The sequence below is a fragment of the Somniosus microcephalus genome, chromosome 9 (assembly GCF_052327205.1).
Source record: "Somniosus microcephalus isolate GS21.2 chromosome 9, FLI_Smic_1.0, whole genome shotgun sequence".
Taxonomy (NCBI): domain Eukaryota; kingdom Metazoa; phylum Chordata; class Chondrichthyes; order Squaliformes; family Somniosidae; genus Somniosus; species Somniosus microcephalus.
In genome coordinates this window covers 175,647,633-175,655,680 of record NC_140995.1, presented here as the reverse complement: position 1 = coordinate 175,655,680, position 8,048 = coordinate 175,647,633, and positions in this window count along the sequence as shown.

Sequence of the window (8,048 nt, the reverse complement as noted above, 5' to 3'; positions counted from 1 at the left end):
CTAATTGCTGTTGTAGTTTGAAATGGAGTTGAGTTCGAGCCCGGTGTTCCTCAGAAATGTGCATGTCTGTAGACTGGACAGACTCAGAATTCTCTGTCAAACTATGTTGTTGTTGTTCAGTGGAATTCTGTTCTGAAACTTTGTTCTCCTCTGAAGCATAAGCATTTATGCACTCCTTCGTTTTTCCAACATTAGTCTGCAAGTCCATTTTAGACTTGTCTTTTGCACATGGGCTGGTCTTACCATCATCAGTTCCAGAGTCTGAGCTGATTGTCTTCACCGAGTTCTCACTCTTTATGGCTTTTAGGAAGTGCCAGTCCATATTTATTTTCCTGATCCACTCCCGTCCCAGAAGTGGTGGACCTCCCTCAGGTAGTACATATAATTCCATTCCTTGGTGTTCTTTGCCCTTGTGTATCACCTTGACTTTTATCTTTCCGATGGGGTATACTCTTTGCCCCGTGTATGTCTGCAATACTATCTTCGTGTCCCGTAGGGGAATATGTTTGAATAACTTTTTGTAATCTTGTTTATTCATGACCGTCAACGCCGCTCCGGTGTCCAAGTCCATTTTCACATGGACTCCTGCTATCTGCAGTGTGACCCAGATAGTTTGTCGGTCAGCTTCCTTACTCATATTGTGAATTCTCAGACTACCCAGTTCCTTGTTGTTGGAGTCTGAATCCGAATTCTGTTCATCCGAACTCTTCTCAGCCACCTTGTGTACCTTGCTGTACTTTTCCGGCGGTGACTTTTTTTTGTTGCTGGTCTTCTTTCCTGACCGGCATACTTTAGCTATGTGACCAAGCTTGCCACATTTTCTACATTCCTGGTTTTTAAACCAGCATTGGTTCTGGTCGTGTGTTGTCTTCCCACAACGATAACATTTCGTTGTACCTGAAGTCATTTGATCCACGCTGAGTACCGCTGCCTTCAGCTGCATTTCTGCAGTGCCTCTCGCTGCGGCTTCGTACGATGCTGCAATAAGGACAGCCTTATCAAGTGTAAGATCGTTCTCTTCGAGCAGTCGCTTTTGTGTTCCTTCCTTCGACAACCCGCACACGAACTTGTCTCTCAATGCCTCTGTCAGATTTTCCCCAAACTGACAGTATTTCGCTAGTCTACGCAGTTCAACCAAGTACTCCGCGTTGCTTTCCTCTTTCAGTTGTGTTCTCACATAAAATTTGAATCGTTCCGCTAACATCAGCGGTGTGGGGTTCAAATGATCCTTCAGGACAGCAACAATATTAGCGAAAGTCTGATCCGCCGGTTTAGCTGGTGATAGAAGATGCTTCAATAGCCCGTATGTCTTCGCACCCATTGAGTTTAGTAAGGTTAGAGCTTTATCATCACTTGTTATTTTATTGGCCTTACAATATATCTCGATGCGTTCTACATACGTGGCCCAATCTTCCACATCGGAATCGAAATCGTTGATGTTACCATGCTTAGGCATCTTCACAATCTTTCTGAGAAACAACAACGAAATTTTTCTTTAACTTTTTTTTTTTTTCAAAAATGGCGGTTTCCCGCGCTTACCTTCTTCCCCGCCTCCGAGAATGGCGGTTTCCCGCGCTTGGCTTCCCGCTTTTCTTCCTCTGGTGGGAGGGGTAAAGCTTTGCCCTCGGGCGACGACCGCTGGCTTTCGGGGTTCGCAGCCTGCGCGCCGGCTTCAGTTTATTCTGAACGCGCGAGAACAGCTGATTGCGTTCCTTGTTCCCTTTCTCGACAGGGGCAACCGGGCGCTGGGGACAACCAGTTGACGGCGGACAGTTCCAGCTCTTGGTCCTTTACGGAAAGCTGCTGTAAGCCGCTGGGCGGAATCTCGCTCGGTCCCGTTCTCCCTCGCTCGCTCGGTCCCCCTCGCTCGCACGGTCTCGCTCGCTCTCTCGGGCTCTGTCTCTCCCGCTCGCTCGGGCTCTGTCTCTCCCTCAGTGGTTTTCAATCGCGCCTCCCAGCCCTTCTCGCAATCCGGTCCTTTCCTCCCGCGGCTGCGGCTGAGTTCTCCGCGGGTTTTTTTTTTTTTATTATTACCTCCCGCGCCTTACGATCCCGGTCACAGCGCCTTGCGGCCTCGGTAGGTGCCCGGCCTTTTTCCCCTGTCGCGGTCGAGCTGTCTCTCGACGCTGTTGCGTCTCCCAGCCCGCTTGTGCCCGGTCTCTCACACCGGCTGCGTTCCTGCTTGTAGCCCGGTCTCTCACACCGGCTGCGTTCCCGCTTGTAGCCCGGTCTCTCACACCGGCTGCGTTCCCGCTTGTAGCCCGGTCTCTCACCCCGGCTGCATTTGCCTGCACCACGGCTGCTGTGCCCTACGCTGCCCCAGTCTCAGCGCCTCTGGCCCCGACTTCTGTCCGGCTCCTTTCCCCGGTCGTGGTCGAGTTCTCCGCCCTTATATCCTCCGTTTTTTTTATTATTTTCTCCCCTACTCACAGTCAACGTGGCCGACTTGCTTCTCGTGGCTGATCGGCTCACTCACCACCGTGATAGAAGGGACGATCACTGCCTGTTGCTGATGGAAGGCTTCGTGTCAGAATTCTTCCTTCTTCCTTGCTCTGCAGACTCGAGTCTTCTCTCAGCAGAATGACGAGGGCGGATGCCTCTTCTCGACGCCCGTTAACTGCTTCGGATGTATCGCTGCCGCAGGGTAAGATCGAACTCGTCGCCACTGTAAAGTCTGTGTGTTATATTGCGAATGACTATACAGACCACAAGAGTAAACTTTAACAGGACTTTACTATTCGAAGGTCAGGGCGGATCTGCCCAATAACTCATTACACAGCACGTATATACCGGTGTGGTCACCACCGGTATTACAGTATACAGCAGCCAGATAAAGTAGTGCAACACCCTAAATAGTTCTCTTAAAGGTGGAACGGTTACATACACTACAATTATAGAATCATAGAATCATAGAATGGTTACAGCACAGAAGGAGGCCATTTGGCCCGTCGAGCCCATGCCGGCTCTCTGCAAGAGCACTTCAGCTAGTCCCACTACCCCGTCCTTTCCCCGAAGCCCTGCAATTTTTTTTCCTTCAGGTACTTATCTAATTCCCTTTTGAAAGCCATGATTGAGTCTGCCTCCACCACCCTTTCAGGCAGTGTATTCCAGATCATAACCACTCGCTGCGTAAAAAAGTTTTTCCTCATGTCACCTTTGGTTCTTCTGCCAATCACCTTAAACCTGTGTCCTCTGGTTCTCGACCCTTCCGCCAATGGGAACAGTTTCTCTCTATCTAATCTGTCCCGACCCCTCATGATTTTGAACACCTCTATCAAATCTCCTCTCAACCTTCTGTGCTCTGAGAACAACCCCAGCTTCTCCAGTTTTGGATTTAGTTGTGTTGGGCCAGCCCATCAAAATGAGTTGCACTTGGTCAGGGCAGACACCAGAGGAGAGCCAGGAAAATCGGCCCTAGCATCTCTTTGTTAAAATTATTTTCAGCTAATGTGGAGCATATGGTGACCCCATCCCAAATCTCAGAGACAAGGTCATTAACATAAAATGAGATGTGTGACTGGGCAATTTATGGTACCTTCTCCACTTCTGTCCTGCGGGGAGGGGCAGATTTCTGTTTTAATTTTTCCAATTTGGGAATTTAATCAGGTACCCTGTAGTTGATTCAACTCCTTTCAGGAAATTTAATATGTTAAGGCCCCCTCCACTGCTCATAGCTACCCTGGGCACATTGCTGGAGTGCAAATAGCAGGAAATATGTTATCTGACATATTCTCATTATTTATCTTTAATTATAAAATGCCATGCCATTTTGGGCAGATATATTGGCTGCGATTTCGCCAGCTGTGGCGAGTCCGGTGCGGCTGGAATAGACAGCGGCCTCAAACTCAGTGCGTCTTCATCCTGCCTCCTCCAAGTGATTTTACATAGGATTACATAAGAGATACAGCACAGAAACAGGCCATTCAGCCCAACCAGTCCATGCCGGCGCTTATGCTCCACTCGAGCCTCCTCCTGTCTTTCCTCATCTAAATCTACCAGCGTAACCCTCTATTCCCTTCTCTCTCATATGCTTATCCAGCTTCCCTTTAAGGGCATCCATACTATTCGCTTCAACCACTCCCTGTGGTAGATACTTCCACATTCTCACAACTCTCTGGGTAAAGATGTTTCTTCTGAATTCCCTATTGGATTTCTTGGTGACTATCTTATATTGATGCCTCTAGTTATGCCCTTCTTCACAAGTGGAAACATTCTCTCTGTATCCACTCTATCAAAACCTTTCATAATTTTAAAGACCTCTATTAGGTCACCCCTCAACCTTCTTTTTTCAAGAGAAAAGAGACCCAGCCTGTTCATCCTTTCCTGATATGTATACCCTTGCATTTCTGGTATCATCCTTGTAAATCTTCTCTGCACCCTCTCCAGTGCCTCTATATCCTTTTTATAATATGGCGACCAGAACTGCATGCAGTTATAAATTATCACTTCCCCATCTCACTAGCCACCCCTTACAGTCACCCTCATCCTAATCCAATCATACCAACGAATAACACATGGGTAGGCACTTGGGTGTTTTAGCCAATATTCATGTAAACTTTCTGTTAATGTGTTGTCAAGCATTAAAATCCTTATTGTCGCCAATTTATCTTCTTTGACAGATTTGTGTGCACCTTTGAAAGTGTCTTAGTGAGTTCCAGTAAATGGTGAGACTTAATGTTTCCCCTCCCCCCTCAATGGTGATGAGTGTGAAAGGAATGGCTTGGACATTGTAGCAATGCTTTATGGTGCTGGTGTGGGTTGGTGCCAACCTGGTGCATCATATGACAACCAGGGTGTACAGTGTTAAGTGAAACAAATCTAGACATGATGAGGTCATCGCTGGTGTCCCGGGCAGCAATGTGCATGGGTGATGATGCCTTGTGTCCAATGCAGCATCAGTTGATTGAGGAGAAGGTTGGTGTGGATGTTGGTGCTGCTGGTGTACCCAGTGATGCTGGTGTTGGGGTTGATCATGTTGGGGTTCTGAGGACCAAGGTGCGATTTTTTCAAGGGCACCGATGCTGATGGAATAGATGGCAGGTGAGGTTGAGATGACAGAAATAATCTCTATCCTAGAGAGCAAATAATAAAAATGACAACAGAGAAAGTCATAAACTTAGGTAGCAGTGGGGAAATTAAAAACCAGAGCGTGTCAGGAAGGGGCAGAAGGTATGGAGTAAAAGGTAAAGTAATAAAAAGGGCAAAAGCAGGAACTAAGTGTCACAAAACATATTTGAAAGTTCTCTATCTGAATGCACGTAGCATTCGTAACAAAATAGACGAGTTAATGGCACAAATAACTACATATGGGTATGATCTTGTGGCCATTACAGAAACATGGCTGCAGGGTGACAATGCCTGGGAATTAAACATACCAGGTTATTTAACAATCAGGAAGGACAGGCAGGAAGGAAGGGGAGGTGGGGTGGCTATGTTAATAAAGGAAGGAATCACTGTAATACAGAGAAATGATATTGGGTCAAAAGATCAGGATAATGAAACAGTTTGGGTGGAGGTAAGGAATAATAAGGGGAGAAAAACACTAGTGGGCATAGTCTATAGGCCTCCGAACAGTTGCAACTCTGTTGGACGGAGTATCAATCAGGAAATAGTTGAGGCTTATAATAAGGGAACATCTATAATTATGGGGGATTTTAACTATCATATTAATTGGACAAATCAAATTGGGCAGGGCTGCCTTGAGGATGAGTTCATTGAGTGTATTAGGGATGGGTTTCTTGAGCAGTATGTAACTGAACCAACCAGGGGGCAAGCAACATTAGATCTGGTCCTGTGTAATGAGACAGGATTAATTAAAAATGTCCTAGTAAAGGATGCCCTTGGAATGAGTGACCATAACATGGTTGAATTCCATATTCAATTAGAGAGTGAGAAGGTTGGATCTCAAACAAGCATGCTAAGCTTGAATAAAGGAGACTATGAAGGTATGAGAGCGGAATTGAGTAGAGTGGATTGGGAAAATAGATTAAAGGGTAAGACGATACATGATCAGTGGTGTACATTTAAGGAGTTATTTTACAACTTCCAAAAAATATATATTCCACTGAGAAGAAAAGGGTGTAAAAGAAAAGACAGTCATCCGTGGCTAAGTAAAGAAATTAAGGATAGTATTCGACTAAAAACAAGGGCATATAAGGTAGCCAAATCTAGTGGGAGGATAGAGGATTGGGAAAACTTTAAAAGACAGCAAAAAATAACAAAAAGATTGATTAAGAAAGGGAAGATAGATTATGAAAGTAAATCAGCAAAAAATATAAAAACAGATAGTAAGAGTTTTTATAGTTATATAAAAAGAAAAAGGGTGGCTAAAGTAAATGTTGGTCCCTTAGGGGATGAGATCGGGAAATTAATGGTGGGAAATATGGAGATGGCAAAAACACTGAATGAATATTTTGTATCAGTCTTTACAGTAGAGGACACGAAGAATATCCCAACACTGGACAAACAGGGGGCTATAGGGGGGGAGGAGCTAAACACGATCAAAATCACTAAGGAAGTGGTACTCGGTAAAATAATGGGACTCAAGGCGAATAAATCACCTGGACCTGATGGCTTACATCCTAGGGTCTTGAGGGAAGTGGCGGTAGGGATTGTGGATGCATTGGTAATAATTTTCCAAAAGTCCCTGGACTCAGCAAAGGTCCCGGCAGACTGGAAAACTGCTAATGTAACACCCTTATTTAAAAAGGGCAGTAGACAGAGCTGGAAACTATAGACCGGTTAGCCTAACATCTGTGGTAGGTAAAATTTTGGAGTCCATTATTAAGGAGGCAGTAACAGGACATTTGGATAATCATAATTTAATAGGACAAAGTCAGCATGGTTTTATGAAGGGGAAGTCATGTTTGACAAATTTGCTGGAGTTCTTTGAGGAAGTAACATACAGGGTGGATAAAGGGGAACCAGTGCACGTAGTGTATTTAGACTTCCAAAAGGCATTTGACAAGGTGCCACACAAAAGATTATTGCTTAAGATAAAAAATCACGGGATTGGGGGTAATATTCTGGCATGGATAGAGGATTGGCTATCTAACAGAAGGCAGAGAGTTGGGATAAATGGTTCATTCTCAGACTAGCAATCAGTAACTAGTGGTGTTCCGCAGGGGTCAGTGCTGGGTCCCCAACTCTTTACAATCTATATTAACGATTTGGAGGAGGGGACCGAGTGTAACATATCAAAGTTTGCAGATGATACTAAGATCGGAGGGAAAGTAGTGAGTGAGGAGGACATAAAAAACCTACAAGGGGACATAGACAGGCTAAGTAAGTGGGCAGAGATTTGGCAGATGGAATACAATGCTGGAAAGTGTGAGGTTATGCACTTTGGCAGGAAAAATCGTAGAGCAAGTTATTATCTTAATGGCAAGAAACTGGAAAGTACTGAAGTACAAAGGGATCGGGGGTCCTGGTGCACGAAACTCAAAAGGTTAGGATGCAGGTGCAGCAAGTGATTAAGAAGGCCAATGGAATGTTGGTTTTCATTGCTAGGGGGATAGAATATAAAAATAGGGAGGTATTGCTTCAGTTGTACAAGGTATTGGTGAGACCGCACCTGGAATACTGCATACAGTTTTGGTGTCCATACTTAAGACAGGACATACTTGCTCTCGAGTCAGTACAAAGAAGGTTCACTCGGTTAATCCCGGGGATGAGGGGATGGACATATGAGGAGAGGTTGAGTAGATTGGGACTCTACTCATTGGAGTTCAGAAGAATGAGAGGCGATCTTATTGAAACATATAAGATTGTGAGGGGGTTGGATCGGGTGGATGCGGGGAGGATGTTCCCGATGATGGGTGAAACTAGAACTAGGGGGCATAGTCTTAGAATAAGGGGCTGCTCTTTCAAAACTGAGATGAGGAGGAACTACTTCACTCAGAGGGTGGTAGGTCCATGGAATATGCTGCCCCAAAAAGCTGTAGAAGCTACATCATTACATAAATTTAAAACAGAAATAGACAGTTTCCAAGAAGTAAAGGGAATTAAGCGTTACGGGGAGCGGGCAGGAATTTGGACATGAGTCTAGG